The sequence below is a fragment of the Pseudophryne corroboree genome, chromosome 7 (assembly GCF_028390025.1).
Source record: "Pseudophryne corroboree isolate aPseCor3 chromosome 7, aPseCor3.hap2, whole genome shotgun sequence".
In the NCBI taxonomy this organism is placed as follows: domain Eukaryota; kingdom Metazoa; phylum Chordata; class Amphibia; order Anura; family Myobatrachidae; genus Pseudophryne; species Pseudophryne corroboree.
This window is the reverse complement of record NC_086450.1, coordinates 312,495,965-312,521,535: the sequence shown is the minus strand read 5'-3', so window position 1 is coordinate 312,521,535 and position 25,571 is coordinate 312,495,965. Positions and strand designations below refer to the sequence as shown.

Below are 25,571 nucleotides of genomic sequence, written 5' to 3'. Positions count from 1 at the left end.
ACCCGAAAGAATGGTTTTGGCAAAACCAATCCAGATCCAAAACACGAGCGGAGATCCAGATCCAAAACCCGAAAAGTGAACGCCGCACATCTCTAGTTTATATATAGGGTTATTGTATTGAGCTAATTTGTCACTCTGTCCTTTCAAGGGCAAAGACAGAATGTGCATAATAACATTATGAGTTTGTACATTTGAATTAGGTAATAAAGAGAAGGACACAGTATCGGACTGGGGCATGAAGGGCCCACCAGGGGAATACAGTGGTAGGGACCCATATTTATGAGGGTGGCCACAGAGGCTTGGCTAACCATTAGAGCAAGGATCTTCAACCTGTGGCCCTCCAGCTGCTGTGAAACTACACATTCCAGCATGCCCTGCCACAGTTTACTATGAAGGTATGCTAAAAGTGAGGCATGCTGGGTTGTGTAGTTCCAAAGGAGCTGGAGGGCCACAGGTTGAAGACCCATGCATTAGAGAGTACCTGGTCTGGGCCACTTGATAAAAGGAGATTTATGGTAGACTTACCATGGTTAAATCTCTTTCTGTGAGGTACACTGGGTTAATTGACACAGATGAAGAAAGACCATTAGTTGGCGCACTCGTTAAAGAAAGAGAATAAACTCTGAAGTAATATTACCGATTATTCATCTTAAAAAGTAACTTTTATTCAATTCAATCTAAAATAATTGGTCACAAATTATAGTCAACCTGCCTATCCATAAATTAAAAAATACAGGCAAAATAGCCAAATATGCAGCAGGATACTGATTGTCACTTTCTATTAGAGAATTAGGACAAGAGCGTCCTCGGATATTAAATGTCATATACCCAAACAATACTGGGAAATATTTTCTTTTTTATAATTTATGATCCGCCCAACAGTGTCAATTATTATATAACAAGGTATAAGCTCAAATGTTATAAAAAGGTTTTCCTTGTTGAGATTGGGGTCCACCCAAAAATTTACATTTGCGGTATTATAGTTGACGGTGTATAGGAAAAGGTAGGAAGAGCCAGATAAAAGTATGAATCTGCTGTCAATGTTTGACCATGTTTCTAGTTCCGATCCACCTACTATACCGGATATTCTCTGGGGGTCCCCCACCAGGTACTGATCTGGCCCAACACTTTATCGCTTCCAAGATCGGACGAGATTGGGCAATTTAAGTGTGGTTTGGTAGTAGTTAAACTGTGTCTAGTAACAGAATCGTTGATGAGAGTTCAAGAATATAAGAGAAAGGAAGGTGGATACAGAGTAATAAGAGGATATATAAGGTGGATTTGCTGTTGGCGTTAGACAGTGAAAACTGGTAGGGTTCATGGAATCACCAATGAGAGTCAAGAAACTTTAAAGTAGGAATTGAGAAAATGCAAGAGCATCCAGAGATCTGGATGTTAAGTTGTGCTGACAGGTGTCGTTAGGTCACATGCATATAGAGTTTTCCTGCAAATGGGATATACTACCTTCCCATAGGGATATAATTCTGTTAACACGCTGAACAGTGAGGGTACTAGTAACCCTTGTATTGTCAAAAATTGCTGAATTGCAATTATTACAATATGAAATTATAGCTGTTCGGGTGTTCTCTATAAGCAACCAACAGATTAATGGGTAGCACCAAATAATACCATTGTGCTATATCTCAGCTCACTATTCAAATATATATATATATGTATCACAGAAAGAGTAAACATATAGGAACACAGGCATATATAGTTTGTTATAGTTTATTATCAAAGATAATTGAAGGGGTGAACCCTCATTCTCAATTAGTATTTTGTGGCTTCCTAGACTGATTGGGAATAGAGATGAGGAAAAATATCCACATTTACAGAGTATATTAATTCCGTGTGAGGGAAATCCTTGTGTACACAACAAAGTTGCTAATAGTAGCTAATTGGCATTACAAAGAAAAATATAAATAAAAATATGTCTACACATGCTGAATGTATCGTATCCATGTACCAGATAGCTAGTTGTGTTTTATTCACAGGAATGAATAAAAGGATGAACCCTTATTCACAGTTTATGCACTTTGCAGCCTGCGGACTGATCAAAGAATAAATAAAAATATCCACACTAAATAGCTGTGTCAATTCCGTTTTGAGGGAAATCCCTCTGGGTACAGGCAAATAGTTAATTGCAACAATTTAGCAAAAAGAAGGATATCCACATTTACTGAATGTATCAAATTTATGTGATGGAAGTCCCTCCTTAGTAAAAGAATACATTTGAGTATAAATGATATTCCAGCAGTGGGGACGGGAGGATGAGTGCATTACTTTACCACTCCTGGCCGTAATGAGCACCGAAGGGGGTCAGTCGGAGGTGGTGGACCGCGGAATGTGGCGAATACGGAGGGTACTGTGTTCCTGTACTCCCAGCTGCTTGTGCACAAACGGAGGTGGGCAGATGTAGCAGACCACTAGATGAGTGGTCACGGAGGGTGCTCGTCGGATCCTGCTGCTGGGTGCCGCCGAAAGACGCATTTCACCCGTCAAGCGGGCTTGGTCGCTTCCTGGGTTCCACAGGGATACTTTGGGGTGTAGAGATGGATCTTGATCCAGAGGCACCAACAGGCTAAAGCTTTAGACTGTCCCAGTATGCATTGTGGGGCTTCCTCTATTTAACCTTGCCTCCAGGCAATGTGAGCTCAGTTTTAGTTAACCAGTCCAATGCATATGCAGGTAAAAGACAAGACAGATGTTAGTCACATAGAACCACATTCTCACAACAGGAGAAGGGACCAGCGGCTAATGCCATACAAACCAAAAGTACCTAAGTGCATCAGGGTGGGCGCCCTGTGGAATCCAGTGTTTCTCGCAGAAAGAGATTTAACCATGGTAAGTCTACCATACATCTCATTTTCTGCAGCAGGGTACACTGTGTTTCACACGGAATACATCAGGGATGTCCTAAAGCAGTTCCTCAAGGGAAGGGATGCACCGTAGCGGGTATGAGAACCCGGCATCCAAAGGAAGCATCCTGGGAGGCGGAAGTATCAAAGGCATAGAACCTAAGGAACGTGTTCACTGAGGATCACAAAGCTGCCTTGCACAATTGTTCTGTGGATGAGCCACAGCAGGCCGCCCAAGAAGGTCCAACAGACCAAGTTAATGGGCTTTAATAGCATCAGGAGCCCAGCCTGTGCATAATCTTGTGCACTCACCATTCTAATCCATCTGGCCATGGTTTGCTTATTCGCAGCCCAGACACGTTTGTGGAAACCAAAAAGTACAAAAAGGGTATCTGACCTCCTGATAGAGGCAGTCGTCTCCACATAAACACGGAGAGCCCTTATCACATCTAAAGACTGCTCTTTGGAGGACAAGTCAGAAGAGATGAAGGCCGTAACCACAATCTCTTGGTTAAGGTGAAAAGATGACACCACCTTAGGCAAATAACTGGGACAAGTTCGGAGAACTGTGCAGTCACAATGAAATATCAAAAAGGGTGGATGACAGGACAAAGCGCCTATGTCCGATACCCTTCTGGCAGAGGCAATAGCCAATAAGAAAAAGGACCTTAGCCATAGTCCATTTAAGGTCCACTGACTCAAGAGGTTCAAATAGAGACTCTTGCAGGGTATTCAGGACAACAGACAGATCCCATGGAGCCATAGGGAGGCTGAATCCACAATACTCCCTGAGTGAATGTATGAATGTCAGGAATAGATGCAATTTTTCTCTGAAACCACACCGACAAGGCAGATATGTGATTCTTGGGGGAGGCCAGATGAAGTCCTAAATCCAGGCCTTGTTGCAAAAAAGCCAGAAGTCTGGAAGTACTAAACTTGTTAGCATCGTAATTCTTAGCAGCACACCAGGTGAAGTAAGAATTCCAGACACTATAATAAATCCATGCAGAAGCTGGTTTGCAGGCCTTTAGCATAGTTTGGATAACCGCCTCTGAGAATCCTTTGGCCCTCAGGAGTGAAGCTTCAAGAGCCACACCATCAAAGCCAGTCTGGCCAGGTCTGGGTAGACACAAGGGCCCTGAACGAGGAGGTCTGGGTGTTGAGGAAGTAGAAGAGGATGCTCTATCAATAGACCCTGCAGGTCTGAGAACCAATGCCATCTGGGCAACACTGAAGTGACTAGAAGTAGTATTCCTCCTTCTTGCTTGAACTTCCGTAGTACCCTGGGCAGGAGTGACACTGGAGGGAACACATAGGGCAGCCGAAAGTTCCATGGAATTGCCAGTGCATCCACGAATGCTGCTTGAGGATTCCTTGTTTTTGATCCAAAGACTGGAACTTTGTGATTGTGTCGAGACGCCATCAGGTCTACATCTGGTAGGCCCCACTTGTCCATTAGGAGTTCAAAGACTTCTGGATGATGACTATACTTTTCGAAGTGCATGTCCTAATGACTGAGGAAGTCCATTTCCCAGTTTAGGACCCCTGGAATGAAGACTGATGATATTGCTGGCAGATGGCATTCTGCCTAACAAAGGATTTTTGACACTTCCATCATTGCCATGTGACTTTGAGTGCCGCCTTGATGATTTATGTAATCCACCGTGGTGGCATTGTCTGATTGTACTTGAACAGGCCTGTTCTGTATTAGAGGCAGGGCAAGAGTCAAAGCATTGAACACAGCCCGCAATTCAAGAATGTTTATCGGGAGGAGAGATTCCACCATGGTCCAACGACCCTGGAGACAGTGTTGCTCCAGCACCGCACCCCAACCCCTCAGACTTATGTCCGTAGTCAGGAGGACCCAGTTGGGAATCCAGAAGGGATGGCCCCTGCTCAACTGCTGGTCCTGTAGCCAACAGCTCAGTGACAGACGAACCTCCAAAGTCAAGGAGATCATTTGAGACCTGATCCGATGAGGCAGGCCATTCCACTTGGATAGGATTAACCTCTCTAGAGGGTAGGAATGAATTTAAGTGTACTCTACCATGTCGAACGCCGACACCATGAGGCCTAGTACTTGCTTCGCTGAGTGTATTGACACTCTTGGGCAAGAGAGGAAGTATCTTATACTGTCCTGAAGTTTCAGGACTTTATCTGGGGACAGAAACAGTCTTTGGCTGTGTGTATCCAGCAGTGCCCCCAGGTGCACCATGTTCCGAGCAGGGACCAGCAAGGACTTCTTCCAGATGATGAGCCACCTGTGGGCTTGTAGGAGGTTTACCGTCAGTTGTAGATGACTGAGGAGGACATCTTGGGAGTTCGCCAGGATCAGCAAGTCATCCAGATACAGCAGGATCCTGATTCCCTGATGATGCAGATGAGCCATTATCACGGCCATAACCTTGGTGATGATCTGAGGGGCCATGGCCAGTCCAAATGGTAGAGCCTGGAACTGATAATGAAGGTTGCCAATAGCAAACCACAGATATTGCTGATGCGATATAGCAATAGGTAAATGCAGATAGGCATCTTGTATATCCAGAGATACCATATAATCTCCAAGTTCCATGGCCAGTAAAATCGAGAATACATTTCCATACGGAACTTGGACACTCTCACAAATTTGTTCAGTGATTTGAGGTTGAGTATAGTCCGGAAATACCAATTGGGTTTTGGGACTAGAAACAGGGTCGAGTAGTATCCTCCACCTCTCTGGTACAGGGGTACTGGCACTACCACTCCTGTGTCCAGTAGGGAATGCACAACTTTCAACGGGTCCAAAGAGATAACCGTCATTCGGAACTAGCGACGGGGACGTCTCTTGAAAGAGGCTGCGTACCCGTGAGAGACGACTTCTCGCACCCATGCATCTGAAGTGGTCTTTAACCAGACATGGGTGAATTGCAGAAATTGGCCTCCCACCCTGGGATCCCCCAGGGGAAGGCCCACCACATCATGCAGCAGGCTTGTCTTGTTTGGAAGCAGGCTGCTGGGCAGCCCAGGATTGTTTTGCTTTGGGTTTAGTGGTTTTGGGAGCACATGCTTGTCTTGGGTATGCCTGACCTTTTGATTTCCCTTGAGGTCGAAAGGAACGAAAAGTGGTACTCTGCCTTCTGTGCAGAAGGATTAGTATTTGGGAGAAACGCAGTCTTAGCAGCCGCTAAGTCAGTTACAATCTTATTCAGATCCTCCCCAAACAGAATGTCTCCCTTAAAAGGGAGTACCTCCAAGGTCTTTTTGGAGTCCAAGTCCACCTTCCAGGACCTCAACCATATAATTCGGCGAGCCAGGATGGACGTAGTCTACACCTTGGTCGCCCTTACACCTGCCTCAGAGGACACCTCCTGAATGTAGTGGGAGGCGGTGGCAATATGAGATAGATATTGTCTGTCAGTATCAGATATATCCTGAGGCAGCTCTATCTCTATTGCCTGAACCCATGCTTCAATTCCTTTTGCAGCCCAGGAGGCTGCTATAGTGGGTCTATGTACAGCACCTGTAAGGGAGTAAATAGACTTCAGGCATCCTTCGACATGCTTATCTGTCAGTTCCTTCAGTGAGGTTACAGTGGTGACAGGCAGAGTAGATGACACCACAATATGGGTGACATGGGAATCCACCTGTGGTGGATTTTCCCACTTGTTACACAACTCAGCGGAGAGAGGATAATGTGCTAGCTTTTTTTTAGGCAGGGAGATTTTCTTTCCTGGAGAAGACCAGGATTACTGTTGTAAGTCTACCAAATGGTCAGAATGAGGTAAGACTACTGTAGTTACCTTCTGATGTTTAAATTTATCAGGTTCCTTAGATGCAGTAGTGGGATCTACATCATCATCAATTTGTAGAATCAGCTTAATAGCCTCCTCTAGGTCAGGGACATCAACTTGCGTTGCAGTATCCTCATCAGAAGCAACTGTATCAGTGTCTGACAGATCAGTATACTCCACATCCTAATCAGAAGTGTCATCTGAGATATTAGTGGATTGTGAGGAGGATGCGGCCCGCTTAGATGACCCCTTGACCGCGAGGGACATGGGGTAGGTTTTTGTCTAACCAAAGATTGATTCAATTGTTGTATCTGGGTAGACAGAGTATCCGCCCAGGGCGGATTAACAATAGGGACCATATGTGACTGCAATGGCACAGGAGGTCCCATAGGGGGCGTAAGGCGTGTCACAAGCGTATTAAGCATATTTGAGAATGCCACCCAAGGTGGCTCCTGATTGGCTACAGGAGCAGTGGGCTGACTGGGAGATGTATGGCACATATTACACAGACCATCTTTCAAAACTTCCCCCTCAGGCAAATCCTTGGTGCATGCGCTGCATGATGCAGGAGCATCCACGGATTTCCCGCCCATTGTGATAAACATTATAGTGAATGTAACCTTAGAGTGTGACAGTACAATATAGCCAGACAAGTATAATACCTGCAAATAAATCACCTATTTATGTGACAGAAAACTAAAAACACAAGCAGAGAATAAATGCAGTTTGATGAGACTGAAATACACAGTAAAATACACTTAACTGTAAATACTGCGCAGCACTATATAATAGACCCTGACGCACCTAGTCCCCTAGGGTACAGAAAACAGTGATAGCTATAGCTTGTGATACACGGAAAGTGAAATTCCCACAGCAGATACAGTCACACACAGTCACAGTGACAATGCAGATAATTATTTTAGTCAGACAATAAAACTGCAATGGACTAGTATAGATATATATAACAATGCGATTTGAGATCGGATGTTTATATCAGAATACTCGTACAATATGTTCTGGTAGAGGTACACTTGTTCTTAACTAACGCTGTCTTAAAATTACATGTAGAATACTTAAGTGTCTGTAGAATCACAGCGCTGATAAATCAGGCGGATTTACAGAGGAGACCAGTCGCAGCTAATGTGAGAAGATGGCGCCCAAAGTCTCAGTCAGGGAGTGAGGGAGAGTGTGAGGCAGCTCCAGGGTGGGAACTCCAGCAGTAGATGGTGCCCAGAGCTGGGGGAGGGGCTACAGGTCAAGCACCTTATCCCCTATGCTGGTCCTCACCACCTGGTACTATGGAGCCTTATTAAGCATGGATAATGTATTATCCGACCTGTGCTCCGCTGCCATGGTGTATATAGTGGCATCCCTGCACGGCCACAGTGTCCACACCAGCATTGCGTTGTCGCGGTCCATCTCCTGAGACCGCGACCGGACCGCAATTTAATGGTGGGTCCCACCTGGGGGACCCTCTTACCTCCTCCCTGAGAAGCAGCCACGCGATCCAGGAGAGCGTTTGTGGTGGTGAGCATAGGAACTGGAGTGCCTCTGCCGCAAGTACCCGGGAACAGAGCCAGTGGGAGTATGCAACGCCACTGTGGAGGTGATGGAGCCGCAGCACATTATGTCACACTGACATATGAACTGCTGCAGCCCTTGATGTCTTCGAAATAGCTTTTTCAGGGCTGCCTGTACAGCACCCCCCAACCTGTTAAGTCACCAACTCTAAAACTGAGCTCACAGTGCCTGGATGCGGGGTTATATAGGGGAGGCCCCGCAATGCATCCTTGGACAGTCAAAAGCTTTAGCCTGTTGGTGCCTCTGGACAAGATCCATCTCTACACCCCAATGTATTCCCTATGGAATACAGTGTAACCCACTGCAGAAATATACAGTATATATATTGATAAATATCTAAATACATTATATATAATGTAACATATGCATAATGTATAAATCAAGTACACAGTCTGGAACCTAATGCCTAGTGGAGGAGATGGGGGAGGGGCAGTGGGGCCAACCGGACATTTCCCTGTACCCTTGTGGGCCAGTCCAACCCTGGAAGCGCATAGGTAGCACACGCACACAGCTATAGAAGCTGGCGTGCGCTTCGCAGTGTCCTACTTACAGTACATACCTGTACTGTAGAAAAGGTTACTTGCAGTACAGTACTTAGAAAATGGGCATCGATTAGGGTATAATCTGTTAAATGACATATATTCAAAGACAAGGTTTAATACAAGTGTGAATTAATTGATTTTTACATAATTTAATGCTATGGAGAATTCACAAATTAGACAAGGAGATGATTGTCAAATACATACCAATTCATTATTCCTAACATATATTAAAAACAAACAAAAACCAAAAACAATACAATAAAAGAAAATATTTACACACCTCATGCTTGAGTTATATTTTACTTTCTGTAGTAAAGTATAACATTGTTTAGAATTAAGTGTATGGGCTCTATAATCACATTTAGGGGCCCATTTATCAATGAGTGATAAAACCTGTTGTGAAGAATAACATTTGTAGCGTATGATAAATGGTGCTCTGAGTTTTGTCTTTCACAAGTTTTGTCACTCGTTGATAAATAAGCCACATAATATGGGCCGCAGGCTCTCTAATCTTTCAAAAAATTGCATTTACAGTAAAAACAAACTGTTAATATAGCAAGGTCAGCGGGACACAAGCTTCATAACAAAACCTAGGTTTCCATATTAACACTACATACTACAGGTCTGTTACTTTTACCATAGTTGGAACTTATTTTCCAATGTTTATTAATAGAACCTGTATCGCAGCAGCAAATTTGTTAGCAGATGGGCAAAACCATGTGCACTGCAGGGGGGACAGATATAACATGTGCAGAGAGAGTTAGATTTCGGTGGGGTGTATTCAAACTGAAATCTAAATTGCAGTGTAAAAATAAAGCAGCCAGTATTTACCCTGTACAGAAACAAAATAACCTACCCAAATCTAACTCTCTCTGCAAATGTTATATCTGCCCCCCCTGCTGTGCACATGGGGGGTCATTCCGAGTTGTTCGCTCGCTAGCAGATTTTAGCAGCATTGCACATGCTAGGCCGCCGCCCTCTGGGAGTGTATCTTATCTTAGCAGAATTGCGAATGAAAGATTAGCAGAATTGCGAATAGAAAATTCTTAGCAGTTTCTGAGTAGCTCGAGACTTACTCCTACACTGCGATCAGCTCAGCCCGTTTCGTTCCTGGTTTGACGTCACAAACACGCCCTGCATTCGGCCAGCCACTCCCCCGTTTCTCCAGACACTCCCGCGTTTTATTCTGGCACGCCTGCGTTTTTCCGCACACTCCCAGAAAACGGTCAGTTTACGCCCAGAAGCACCCACTTCCTGTCAATCACACTCCGATCACTTCAACGATGAAAATTCTTCATTCGGACGTGAGTAAATCTACTAAGTTTTGTGCTAAAATACTTAGTGCATGCGCACTGCATACCATGCGCATGCGCATTTTTGCCTTAATCGCTCTGTTGCGAAAATCGACAACGAGCAAACAACTCAGAATGACCCCCATGGTTTTGCCCAATTGCTAACAAACTTGCTGGTGCGATCATCTCAGAATTACCCCCATAGTGTGGGTTTGATACAATGCGGGTCAGATACAGGGGTCTATTTACTTAGCCTTGTATGGAGATAAAGTGGATGGAGATAAAGTATCAGCCAACCAGCTCCTAACTGTCATTTTTCAAACCCAGCCTTTGACATGGTAGTGAGGAGCTGATTGGTTGGTACTTTATCTCCGTCCACTTTATCTCTGTCCAAAGCTTATTAAATAGACCCCACAGTGTGGGTTGGATACAATGTGGGATACAGGACAAGTTGGATACAGTGCGGGATGCAGGACAGGTTGAATACAGTGCAGGTTGGATACTGTGTGAGTTGGATACAGTGCAGGTTGGATACAGTGCAAGATATTTTGTGGGTTGGATACAGTGCTGGTTAGATACAGTGCAGGTCAGAAACAGTGCTGGATATATTACTGGATGGATACAGTGCCAGTTGGAAAATGTGCAGGTTGGAATCAGTGAGGGTTGAATACAGTATGGGATACACTGCAGGTCGAATACAGTGCGGAATACAGTTCGGGTCAGATACAGTGTTGGATACATTGCTGGTTGGATACAGTGTGGGATTCAGTACAGTTTGGAGACAGTGTGGGATACAGTGTGGGTTGGGTACAGTGTGGTAGGGATATAGTGTGGGATACAGTGTGGGTCAGATACAATGCAGGATACAGGGGCTACATTTAGCACATCTACAATCATTTACTCTGATATGTACAGGGACTCCAAGCACAGAGCTGGTCCGCCCTGCATGTCAGGCCCTACCCCACCAACACAGGTGCAAAAGCATAACATGGCGGCGATTCTTTTGCACCTGGTGATTAGCTCCCTGCCTGTGCAACCTAACTGCACTGGCAGGTGGCTACCCGCTTCGTCCCGGGTCACAGCAGCTGTGTGTGACGTCACAAAGCTGCAGCGGGCCCCCCCTCATGGTCCAGACACACCTGAGTTGTCTGGACCACACCACACCAACAGCATTCTAATGCCGTTGGCATGCCCCCTCCCACCCAGCGACCACCTCGGCCTGATAGTGCTGTAATTGTGAAAAGTCGTGAAGGAGGCTTCGTTATGAATACAGTGTAAAAAAAGTCAGACTCACACATAGCTAATGTGGACACCCCAAGATTCTCCTCTGGGATTTGTTCTTCAGCCTTTGTGTTCTTTTATGGGGTGATTTGTCACTTTTTAAGTTGACACCGCTATCCCTTTTTCTAACAGTACAAAAGATTCTGATTACAGGTGCCCTTTGCTAAACTATCTGCCCCCTGGACTACCTTTAGTAGATTTTGTAGTACTATAATATGTCAGGAGCCACAGCACTAGTACTTGATTGCTGCTCCTGTTCTTCTATTGACTGATTATGATCCATATTGACTCAGTGCTTATATTTATTACAGCACCTACTGTGCTCTATTGAACACACAAGTTGTACAAAAAAATAACAACATTTTTAGTTGTTCCTAATTTTAAAATTCACATTGTGGACTGAAAGTGCTTATATTTATTAAAGCAGTGGGTCACAGCACCGACTGGGCGTTATTGAATGCACAAGTTGCAATAAAGAAACAACACCTTTTCTATTTTTTTCTGTTTTTTCATAAATGATAACAACTTTACAAAAACCTTTTTGGGGCACCAGCGTGCACTGTGCACCATTAAAGGGTTATGGCTGGCATGTATTAGGAGCTCTTGGCTGCAGTGTAAGCAGTGACAAAATATACTAATGTGCACCAAGGACAGTTGTAGTAAATGGAGTGCATTCTATGAAGGGAAATGTTACTAGTGGAGTAACTCTGGGATCTGAACTTGGACCAGTGCTATTTAATATTGTTAGTGACATTACAAATAGCACTGAAGGGAAAGTATGCCTTTTTGCAGATGACACAATGATATGTAACAGAGTAGACAAATAGGGAGGGGTAAAACAAATGATTGATGATCTAGGTAGACATGAGAAATGGTCAACTACAGTTTAACACTATATAATGCAAAATCATGCACTTGGGTCTCAAAAACCCAAAGGCAAACTATAGTATCAAGGGTACTATGATGCAAACTGAGGAGGAAAGGGATTAAGCAGTCATTATTTTAAGTGACTTAAAGGCAGGAAAGCAATGTAACAAAGCAATGAGAAAGGCAAATCAGATGCTTGGTTGCATTGGGAAAGGAATCAGCAGCAGAAAAAAAGTATAATAATGCCACTGTATAGGTCATTGGTACGGCCTCATCTGGAATACTGTGTCCAGTTCTGGAGACCATATCTCCAGAAAGAAAGAAATACATTAGAGAGCATACAAAGAAGGGCAACTACAATGGTACTGTACATGGCATACATCACAAAAATTACCCGGAAAGACTAAAAGATCTTAACATGTATAGTTTAAAGCAGACATGGGAAAGGGGGACATGACAGAAATTTTAAAATATATCAAGGGTTTTAACAATGTTCAGGAGGGAAATATTCTTCAAAGGAAGAGAAGTATTGGAACTCAATGACATAAACTGAAACTGGAGGGAGGCAGGTTCAGGGGAAATTTAAGGAAAAAATAACAGCACAAAAAGAGTAATGAGTAAGTGGAATAGCCTCCCATCAGAGGTGGTAGAGGCTAAGACAGTCGAGTGATTTAGACATGCTTGGGACAGGCATACTGTATGAATATCTTTACAAAAAAATAAGGTTCAAAAAGGGTTGAGATTAACTAAAGGATAAAAGAAGCGGTAGAGAAGATGGAACCAGTGATTCTTATCGGCCGTCAAATTCTATGTTTCTATGCCCCAAAAGGTACAATAGTATAGTACTGTATAATAGGTGCAAATGATTTATGGGCAAAAATATAGGCTGTGTAGCAGATGTTATGTAAACAGTGTATTATTGTGTCTTTTTTATTGCTTCCTCTAAAGTTCTTTAGTGGATATAGGGACTAATTCAGTAAGGATCGTAAAATGTACAAATGAGCAAAAACTGCGATCAATCACAAAATTGCAAAGGCACGCCCAAACGGAAAATCTGCAACACTAATTTACTGTTACAAAAAAAAGGTAGACTTGTCAAATTTGCAAATTTTGCGATTCGATTTAAAAATCCACACTTTTGCAAAAAAACTTACACTTAGTCGCATTTTTGATGTAAAGGTTTCTGATGTCACAATTTAACATCAGCCACACATAACATTGAGCCAACCATGTCTATTGACAGGATGCGTCGAACAAAAAGACGAGCTACTTCCACTGGTGAATCCACAAACGCTGGCGCAAAAAAAGAAAAACATAGTTTTTTTATGTTGAAAGTTTACCTACATGACATATTAATGTTTCTTTGTTATTATTAACATTCCTTATGTTATTGTTTAATGTGAAAATATATTTTAAAAAAAGTGGTGCATAATTAAAATGTCCACAAAATCATTGAACATATGTTTCTTTGTCAAGGGGAAAAAACAAAATCCTTACACATGTATGTGGGTATGATTTTTGTAGATAATAATTGTTTGTTGCTTTAAATCATAAAAAAACTCTTCTTTTAAACAAAAAGCCATTAACCAAAAAAAAAAAAAAATTGCTTGTAAATGTTATTATACTTTTGTAGCAAAACAAGTGTGTTCTTGACAAACCTGCATTATTATTAACTTAAATAATTATTAGGTTACTACTAACATATATTTTAGAGTAATGCATATGTTAAATAGTTTAAAGTTCCCTTACAAGTTTCAATGCAGCTGAATAAAGTGAATTGTGGTCAGCAGTGTGAGCTGCTTCAGCTGGGTGTAATTAAGCAATGATTGCAGTATACATCGAACATTCTACAACTGAGGTCAGCTTGTGCAGATTTTAAGGTTGACCTGTAGTCACTCAGAAACTGCATACCATAAATGTGCGTTCAGTTGCAAAAATGCGTATGCTCCACCTAACATCTGCATCCACAATACTTCACTGCTCGTAGTTTTTGTAAGTCCAGCCCTACACGCCTAGTTTTCGTAGTGCTTACGCAGTTTTTGCTATGTCTCAGAAGTTGTATTTTTTGTCTCAGAAATTTAATTTTTTGTCTCAGATTTTACGTATTTTCGCAATTTTGCGATTTTTGCAGTTTTGCATTCCTTGATGAATTAGACCCATATTCTTGGTCAGGTATTGTGTTTATATGGAAAGAAAGCAAATTCTCCATAGTATAGTTTAAATGCACACAGTAAAACACATAATAAAAAGTAATAGAAATCGCTTACTGTATCTGGATAGGTCATAGATCACTTTGTCACAGCCATAGAAATCCTCTAATTGAGTAATAAAGTTCAAATTAGTCAAAATAGCTAAAGTAGCCCATGCATATAATACAGTACTACTTGGGGAGACAACAGGAAGCAGGTCCTACTGCATTTCGTCAATATAAGACTCCGTAAGGCACCCCTGAGGAACTCAAAATACTTACGCTTTGTCACATTATGCCTTGGAAAATAAAATAGATGGAATTAAACTTTTTCTAGCTTTAGTTTAACATTATAACCCTCAATATGAAAGTGAAAATTTCAATGACACAAAATCTTAATAATTATTATAATTTAAAAAAATCTGAAAGTATAAACACATATATAAAACATATACAATCGCTATTATGTGAAAAGAGTTCATCAAAGCAGCTTTTAATGTGAGCAGTATGTGTACTTCATCAGGGCCGAAACTAGGATTTTTGTCACCCGGGGCAAGGTAGTCATTTGACACCCCCCCCCCCCCCCCCCCGGCAAAAAAAAAAAAATTCTTTTACAATAAATAAATAATAATAATAAAAAAAAAATTTAAAATAAATAAATACATGAATAAAAATATTATATATATATATATATATATATATCTCTCTTTCAGAACTTTTTTACCTGAAAAATTGCCTTTTCTAACATGAATTTCATATCCAGGAAAAAGTGTCCCCATTTTACACAGTACGACAGGCAAGTGTCCCCATTCCCCATTTTACACATTGCGGCAGACAGGTGACCCCATTTTACACATTGCGGCAGACAGGTGTCCCATTTTACACATTGCGGCAGGAAAAAGTGTCCCCATTTTACACATTGCGGCAGACAGGTGACCCCATTTTACACATTGCGGCAGACAGGTGTCCCCATTTTACACATTGCGGCAGGAAAAAGTGTCCCCATTTTACACATTGCGGCAGGCACGTGTCCCCATTTTACACAGTACGCTGGCAAGTGTCCCCATTTTACACATTGCGGCAGGAAAAAGTGTCCCCATTTGACACATTGCGGCAGGCACGTGTCCCCATTTTACACAGTACGCTGGCAAGTGTCCCCATTTTGCACATTGCGGCAGGAAAGTGTCCCCATTTTACACATTGCGGCAGGAAAAAGTGTCCCCATTTTACACATTGCGGCAGGCACAGGTCCCCATTTTACACAGTACGCTGGCAAGTGTCCCCATTTTACACATTGCGGCAGGCACAGGTCCCCATTTTACACAGTACGCTGGCAAGTGTCCCCATTTTACACATTGCGGCAGGCACAGGTCCCCATTTTACACAGTACGCTGGCAAGTGTCCCCATTTTACACATTGCGGCAGGCACAGGACCCCATTTCACACAGTACGCTGGCAAGTGTCCCCATTTTACACATTGTGGCAGGCACAGGTCCCCATTTTACACAGTACGCTGGCAAGTGTCCCCATTTTACACATTGTGGCAGGAAAAAGTGTCCCCATTTTACACATTGAGGCAGGCACAGGTCCCCATTTTACACAGTACGCTGGCAAGTGTCCCCATTTTACACATTGTGGCAGGAAAAAGTGTCCCCATTTTACACATTGAGGCAGGCACAGGTCCCCATTTTACACATTGCGGCAGGCACAGGTCCCCATTTTACACATTGCAGCAGGACGGTGGTGGAGGGAGAGAGAGAGAGAGGAAGGGAGAGGGGCTGACTTACATTTGAAGTGGTTCTCGCCGCTCTTCAGCCGCCTCTCCCTCCTCGTCCGGTCTGCGCGGCTCCCCCTTCTCCCTCCTCCGGCGGGGTTTCGTGGAATGACGCGTTTGCGCCGTGACGTCACGACGCAATCGCGTCATTCCGCGAAACCCCGCCCCCCGAGCTGGGCACTCGGGAGAAGGGGGTTTCAACGTTATAAAAGTGCCGCGGCGGGTGTTAGGGGGTCTCGGCGCCCCCTCCAATCCGGCGCCCAGGTCGCCTGCCCCCCTAGCCCCCCCCTAGTTTCGGCCCTGACTTCATGAAAACTTTCCTTTATAGTAGGTGGTAATAGTAGTCACAGTCAAAATGCGAGCTCAGTGTACAGTACACCTCAGCTGTTGCTTTGGCTGCATATGTAGCATAATGGATTGGCATAGAAAAAGCGGCGGCCACTGCATTAAATTGTGACTAAAGTGCATTTTTTGTGTAAGATGTGAAAAAATACCCATCACTAACAGAGTCACATGGGACCATCTGAGAGGGGCTGTTTGGCGTAATAGCAGCAATAATGTATGATGACCCATCTGTATTAAAACTTTACTTTTATTTGTTGTAAATAATAACATTCTTAATATGATAAATAGCCTTGTGGGTTTTTTTTTCAAAAATAATCCAAACATTCTAAAATAAAAAGTAAAAATAAAGTGAAAATAATTCCTGACATATAGTATGTCATGAATCAATAATAATGCAAACATATTTGTGTTTTATGGATGTGTTTGCATTTTCTTTGGCCCTTCATGCCACAAATAAGTAATTTCAGCAATGAATTTCCTTTAAGAAATAAAATTTGTGTTTAGGAGTTCTTTCTAGTGCACCAAATAATATCCAAATAAAATGCAACAGATGGAGATGAATAAACTACTTAAAAAAACATTTAAGCTGTACTGTTTTTTGACAAGAACAATTTTCTATCCATAACACTTAAAAAATATGGATCATTTATTGCTCAATTAACCAAATGACAAATACCTTTTGCATTCAAACAATTTAAATAAAAAAAATCATAAAGACATTTTGAAAAGACTATAATTCTAAAATAAATAGAATTGTGATCATTCTTCCCATCATGGGCAAATATGAACTATCTCAGATGCGCCTTTTTTTAAATGATTGGCATTGCAACAGATATGTTCACATATTTGTAAAATAAGATTTTATAAAGATAATAAATAATCATAATTATAACTGTATTTTTAAATAAAATTTACTTGAGAACTATATGCGTTTACAGTTTGTTTATTGTACCTATTTATATATAAACACTTATGTAATAGCTGTGATGGTGTTGTATTTCGAAACTGATTAACATAATAACAAATATCCATGTCCAAAATATCCAAAATATTATAAACACACATCAAGGGGTATATGTAATAGGGCCAGAGTTGCCGGAGGTCTTGGATTTCGTCTGAGAATCGCCGTATCTTTAAAGCGGCAATCATTTACAAGGCAAAAGCAACCAGGTGTTGCTTTGTAAATGATTTCCACTTTAATAATATGGGCATTCTTGGACAAAATTCCAGGCTTCCGGCAACTTGGACCCTATTACATTTACCCCCAAATATTGTTGTACTTCAGCTAATAAAACTAACTCATTTCTATGTAGTTAATGGTGCTAGTATTTCCATATAAGCATAGGACTCAGGGACTACTGTTCTCTCTGAGAGGCCTTTAGGAGAGCATATTACTTCTTTTTATTTTAGAATTCTATTCACATTGTGATCCGCATGTCTCTTCAACTTTACAACCTTCTTTATGAGCATACACAGTATCTCAGAGAAATATACTGTATATAGAGAGAGATATTCAGAGAGGTATACAGTTTCTCAGTGAAGAGGAGTCACTGGATCCTCCATTACCAACATTTTTTTCTACTTCAATAATTTCCCCGACACACTGCAGATCCTGGCACAGTGGTAAAACATCAACCTTTACTTCTACAGTCTATTAGAGTTGAACGTTGATTGATATGTCACTATAGCATCTAGTACAGTTTGTTTCACTTAAGGATTCTGGGAAACAATGCTTTTTCTTGTTCTGGTCCTCATAGCTTCGTGGTTAATACACAACCAAGCAAAAAAAAGAGAAAATAGGGAGGGTCTACAAGTTTGGCGCACAGCAGCCCGTCCACTGACAAAATACCTATGTAAAAATCACCGATTTTACCAAAACAATATATAGAAGAAGCAAGTGTTGGTATTTATCTGTGTCCAGGGCGCGTAAAAAAAGAAAAAGGTAATGAAACTTAACACATCCCTTGTCAAATGGGTATACGATGTCTTCTCCAGGTTATGCAGGCCTATGAGTCCTTTCGTTCAGGTGAATCTTCTCGTTATAAATGGCTCCCAGTTCATGTCAAAATGGAGAGAAATAAGAGAGAAAAGAAATGTGTAGCACCGTTTACAACAGCTAGAATCGAGAATTCCACACAATGAAAGTTTTTAAGGGCGTACCCCACTCACACAGAAACAAGTAAGTGGGTTCCCGTAAAGGTATCTTTATTGCTAGTTTTTTTCACCAATCCCCTCAGGTTAGGTTCACGTAATTAAGCGTGCCTGAATCTCACACCACATGGGGTACTGTAAACACGTAGGGGTAGCGTCTGAGGCAATTTCAATGCGTACCCTCACTTACACAGAGCAAAGCCAGAACATTCATATAACGGTTTCTTTATATCAACAAAAATCCTCAGGTGCGTACCCCAACTCACTCAGTAAACGATGAATGACTCCTATAAAGGTTTCTTTAAATAGATTCACTGGTATCCCTTTGGTGGATCCACAAGAGGAAAAGGAACTCTTTCTCCCAAATGCCAGACCAGAGTCATGAAAAAAATCCTTCTTTCTAAAACAGGTTTTTTATTCCAGACATAGTCCAAATTCATACAAAGAAATCACCACACATGGTGACAGAAAAAATAAAAAAGTAAAAATTTAAAAGTACAATAAAAATTCCAAAGGCAAAATTTGAGATAATAATCGGCGTGATTATTCCCTTTTTCCAGAAAAACTACTCACAGTACAGTCGTCCGACGCGTTTCGGTCTCGAATGGACCTTAATCATGAACTATCTGCACTGTGAGGAGTAAGCATATTTATGCTATGAACATCCAATGAATGAGTAGCCGGAAATGACATCATTAATTACAATGAAAATTAATTTTGTTTAAAAACATGATTATTCATCACACAAATTCATAATAACATATACATAAACACTAGTATCATGCATGGTGAAAAAGTACAGCAGGAAAAACACTTTAAAACATATTTTCTTCTCCATTAAAAAACGGAGCTTGGAATTCTGGGTAATGTAGTTTCCATAGTGGACTACTACATGACCATATATGGTGTTTCCACTAGAGATGAGCGCCTGAAATTTTTCGGGTTTTGTGTTTTGGTTTTGGGTTCGGTTCCGCGGCCGTGTTTTGGGTTCGAACGCGTTTTGGCAAAACCTCACCGAATTATTTTTGTCGGATTCGGGTGTGTTTTGGATTCGGGTGTTTTTTTCCAAAAACACTAAAAAACAGCTTAAATCATAGAATTTGGGGGTCATTTTGATCCCAAAGTATTATTAACCTCAAAAACCATAATTTACACTCATTTTCAGTCTATTCTGAATACCTCACACCTCACAATATTATTTTTAGTCCTAAAATTTGCACCGAGGTCGCTGTGTGAGTAAGATAAGCGACCCTAGTGGCCGACACAAACACCGGGCCCATCTAGGAGTGGCACTGCAGTGTCACGCAGGATGTCCCTTCCAAAAAACCCTCCCCAAACAGCACATGACGCAAAGAAAAAAAGAGGCGCAATGAGGTAGCTGTGTGAGTAAGATTAGCGACCCTAGTGGCCGACACAAACACCGGGCCCATCTAGGAGTGGCACTGCAGTGTCACGCAGGATGGCCCTTCCAAAAAACCCTCCCCAAACAGCACATGACGCAAAGAAAAAAAGAGGCGCAATGAGGTAGCTGACTGTGTGAGTAAGATTAGCGACCCTAGTGGCCGACACAAACACCGGGCACATCTAGGAGTGGCACTGCAGTGTCACGCAGGATGTCCCTTCCAAAAAACCCTCCCCAAACAGCACATGACGCAAAGAAAAAAAGAGGCGCAATGAGGTAGCTGTGTGAGTAAGATTAGCGACCCTAGTGGCCGACACAAACACCGGGCCCATCTAGGAGTGGCACTGCAGTGTCACGCAGGATGTCCCTTCCAAAAAACCCTCCCCAATCAGCACATGATGCAAAGAAAAAGAAAAGAAAAAAGAGGTGCAAGATGGAATTATCCTTGGGCCCTCCCACCCACCCTTATGTTGTATAAACAAAACAGGACATGCACACTTTAACCAACCCATCATTTCAGTGACAGGGTCTGCCACACGACTGTGACTGATATGACGGGTTGGTTTGGACCCCCCCCAAAAAAGAAGCAATTAATCTCTCCTTGCACAAACTGGCTCTACAGAGGCAAGATGTCCACCTCATCTTCACCCTCCGATATATCACCGTGTACATCCCCCTCCTCACAGATTATCAATTCGTCCCCACTGGAATCCACCATCTCAGCTCCCTGTGTACTTTGTGGAGGCAATTGCTGCTGGTCAATGTCTCCGCGGAGGAATTGATTATAATTCATTTTAATGAACATCATCTTCTCCACATTTTCTGGATGTAACCTCGTACGCCGATTGCTGACAAGGTGAGCGGCGGCACTAAACACTCTTTCGGAGTACACACTTGTGGGAGGGCAACTTAGGTAGAATAAAGCCAGTTTGTGCAAGGGCCTCCAAATTGCCTCTTTTTCCTGCCAGTATAAGTACGGACTGTGTGACGTGCCTACTTGGATGCGGTCACTCATATAATCCTCCACCATTCTATCAATGTTGAGAGAATCATATGCAGTGACAGTAGACGACATGTCCGTAATCGTTGTCAGGTCCTTCAGTCCGGACCAGATGTCAGCATCAGCAGTCGCTCCAGACTGCCCTGCATCACCGCCAGCGGGTGGGCTCGGAATTCTGAGCCTTTTCCTCGCACCCCCAGTTGCGGGAGAATGTGAAGGAGGAGATGTTGACAGGTCGCGTTCCGCTTGACTTGACAATTTTGTCACCAGCAGGTCTTTCAACCCCAGCAGACCTGTGTCTGCCGGAAAGAGAGATCCAAGGTAGGCTTTAAATCTAGGATCGAGCACGGTGGCCAAAATGTAGTGCTCTGATTTCAACAGATTGACCACCCGTGAATCCTTGTTAAGCGAATTAAGGGCTGCATCCACAAGTCCCACATGCCTAGCGGAATCGCTCCGTGTTAGCTCCTTCTTCAATGCCTCCAGCTTCTTCTGCAAAAGCCTGATGAGGGGAATGACCTGACTCAGGCTGGCAGTGTCTGAACTGACTTCACGTGTGGCAAGTTCAAAGGGCATCAGAACCTTGCACAACGTTGAAATCATTCTCCACTGCACTTGAGACAGGTGCATTCCATCTCCTATATCGTGCTCAATTGTATAGGCTTGAATGGCCTTTTGCTGCTCCTCCAACCTCTGAAGCATATAGAGGGTTGAATTCCACCTCGTTACCACTTCTTGCTTCAGATGATGGCAGGGCAGGTTCAGTAGTTTTTGGTGGTGCTCCAGTCTTCTGTACGTGGTGCCTGTACGCCGAAAGTGTCCCGCAATTTTTCTGGCCACCGACAGCATCTCTTGCACGCCCCTGTCGTTTTTTAAAAAATTCTGCACCACCAAATTCAAGGTATGTGCAAAACATGGGACGTGCTGGAATTTGCCCATATTTAATGCACACACAATATTGCTGGCGTTGTCCGATGCCACAAATCCACAGGAGAGTCCAATTGGGGTAAGCCATTCCGCGATGATCTTCCTCAGTTGCCGTAAGAGGTTTTCAGCTGTGTGCGTATTCTGGAAAGCGGTGATACAAAGCGTAGCGTGCCTAGGAAAGAGTTGGCGTTTGCGAGATGCTGCTACTGGTGCCGCCGCTGCTGTTCTTGCGGCGGGAGTCCATACATCTACCCAGTGGGCTGTCACAGTCATATAGTCCTGACCCTGCCCTGCTCCACTTGTCCACATGTCCGTGGTTAAGTGGACATTGGGTACAACTGCATTTTTTAGGACACTGGTGAGTCTTTTTCTGACGTCCGTGTACATTCTCGGTATCGCCTGCCTAGAGAAGTGGAACCTAGATGGTATTTGGTAACGGGGGCACACTGCCTCAATAAATTGTCTAGTTCCCTGTGAACTAACGGCGGATACCGGACGCACGTCTAACACCAACATAGTTGTCAAGGACTCAGTTATCCGCTTTGCAGTAGGATGACTGCTGTGATATTTCATCTTCCTCGCAAAGGACTGTTGAACAGTCAATTGCTTACTGGAAGTAGTACAAGTGGGCTTACGACTTCCCCTCTGGGATGACCATCGACTCCCAGCGGCAACAACAGCAGCGCCAGCAGCAGTAGGCGTTACACGCAAGGATGCATCGGAGGAATCCCAGGCAGGAGAGGACTCGTCAGACTTGCCAGTGACATGGCCTGCAGGACTATTGGCATTCCTGGGGAAGGAGGAAATTGACACTGAGGGAGTTGGTGGGGTGGTTTGCGTGAGCTTGGTTACAAGAGGAAGGGATTTACTGGTCAGTGGACTGCTTCCGCTGTCACCCAAAGTTTTTGAACTTGTCACTGACTTATTATGAATGCGCTGCAGGTGACGTATAAGGGAGGATGTTCCGAGGTGGTTAACGTCCTTACCCCTACTTATTACAGCTTGACAAAGGGAACACACGGCTTGACACCTGTTGTCCGCATTTCTGGTGAAATACCTCCACACCGAAGAGCTGATTTTTTTGGTATTTTCACCTGGCATGTCAACGGCCATATTCCTCCCACGGACAACAGGTGTCTCCCCGGGTGCCTGACTTAAACAAACCACCTCACCATCAGAATCCTTCTGGTCAATTTCCTCCCCAGCGCCAGCAACACCCATATCCTCCTCATCCTGGTGTACTTCAACACTGACATCTTCAATCTGACTATCAGGAACTGGACTGCGGGTGCTCCTTCCAGCACTTGCAGGGGGCATGCAAATAGTGGAAGGCGCATGCTCTTCACGTCCAGTGTTGGGAAGGTCAGGCATCGCAACCGACACAATTGGACTCTCCTTGTGGATTTGGGATTTCAAAGAACGCACAGTTCTTTGCGGTGCTTTTGCCAGCTTGAGTCTTTTCATTTTTCTAGCGAGAGGCTGAGTGCTTCCATCCTCATGTGAAGCTGAACCACTAGCCATGAACATAGGCCAGGGCCTCAGCCGTTCCTTGCCACTCCGTGTGGTAAATGGCATATTGGCAAGTTTACGCTTCTCCTCCGACAATTTTATTTTAGGTTTTGGAGTCCTTTTTTTTCTGATATTTGGTGTTTTGGATTTGACATGCTCTGTACTATGACATTGGGCATCGGCCTTGGCAGACGACGTTGCTGGCATTTCATCGTCTCGGCCATGACTAGTGGCAGCAGCTTCAGCACGAGGTGGAAGTGGATCTTGATCTTTCCCTAATTTTGGAACCTCAACTTTTTTGTTCTCCATATTTTATAGGCAGAACTAAAAGGCACCTCAGGTAAACAATGGAGATGGATGGATTGGATACTAGTATACAATTATGGACGGACTGCCACGGTTAGGTGGTATAAAAAAACCACGGTTAGGTGGTATATATTGTAATACAATTATGGATGGACGGACTGCCTGCCGAGTGCCGACACAGAGGTAGCCACAGCCGTGAACTACCGCACTGTACACTGGTTGATAAAGAGATAGTAGTATACTCGTAACAACTAGTATGACTGACTATGACGGTATAAAGAATGAAAAAAAAACCACGGTTAGGTGGTATATATTGTAATACAATTATGGATGGACGGACTGCCTGCCGAGTTCCGACACAGAGGTAGCCACAGCCGTGAACTACCGCACTGTACACTGGTTGATAAAGAGATAGTAGTATACTCGTAACAACTAGTATGACTGACTATGACGGTATAAAGAATGAAAAAAAAACCACGGTTAGGTGGTATATATTATAATACAATTATGGATGGACGGACTGCCTGCCGACTGCCGACACAGAGGTAGCCACAGCCGTGAACTACCGCACTGTACACTGGTTGATAAAGAGATAGTAGTATACTCGTAACAACTAGTATGACACTATGACGGTATAAAGAATGAAAAAAAAACCACGGTTAGGTGGTATATATTATAATACAATTATGGATGGACGGACTGCCTGCCGACTGCCGACACAGAGGTAGCCACAGCCGTGAACTACCGCACTGTACACTGGTTGATAAAGAGATAGTAGTATACTCGTAACAACTAGTATGACACTATGACGGTATAAAGAATGAAAAAAAAAACCACGGTTAGGTGGTATATATTATAATACAATTATGGATGGACGGACTGCCTGCCGAGTGCCGACACAGAGGTAGCCACAGCCGTGAACTACCGCACTGTACACTGGTTGATAAAGAGATAGTAGTATACTCGTAACAACTAGTATTACTGACTATGACGGTATAAAGAATGAAAAAAAAACCACGGTTAGGTGGTATATATTATAATACAATTATGGATGGACGGACTGCCTGCCGACTGCCGACACAGAGGTAGCCACAGCCGTGAACTACCGCACTGTACACTGGTTGATAAAGAGATAGTAGTATACTCGTAACAACTAGTATGACACTATGACGGTATAAAGAATGAAAAAAAAACCACGGTTAGGTGGTATATATTATAATACAATTATGGATGGACGGACTGCCTGCCGACTGCCGACACAGAGGTAGCCACAGCCGTGAACTACCGCACTGTACACTGGTTGATAAAGAGATAGTAGTATACTCGTAACAACTAGTATGACACTATGACGGTATAAAGAATGAAAAAAAAACCACGGTTAGGTGGTATATATTATAATAATACAATTATGGATGGACGGACTGCCTGCCGACTGCCGACACAGAGGTAGCCACAGCCGTGAACTACCGCACTGTACACTGGTTGATAAAGAGATAGTAGTATACTCGTAACAACTAGTATGACTATGACGACGGTATAAAGAAAGAAAAAAAAATACCACGGTTAGGTGGTATATAATTATACAATTATGGATGGACGGACTGCCTGCCGAGTGCCGACTGCCGACACAGAGGTAGCCACAGCCGTGAACTACCGCACTGTACTGTGTCTGCTGCTAATATAGACTGGTTGATAAAGAGATAGTATACAACAATATACTACTATACTGGTGGTCAGGCACTGGTCACCACTAGTCACACTGGCAGTGGCACTCCTGC

At 43.1% G+C, this 25,571-nt stretch overlaps 1 pseudogene; it reads right to left on the bottom strand.

The window, feature by feature from the left end:
• Positions 1–1,068: 1,068 nt before the first annotated feature.
• Positions 1,069–1,186, bottom strand: LOC134946275 (5S ribosomal RNA; annotated as a pseudogene).
• Positions 1,187–25,571: the final 24,385 nt, after the last annotated feature.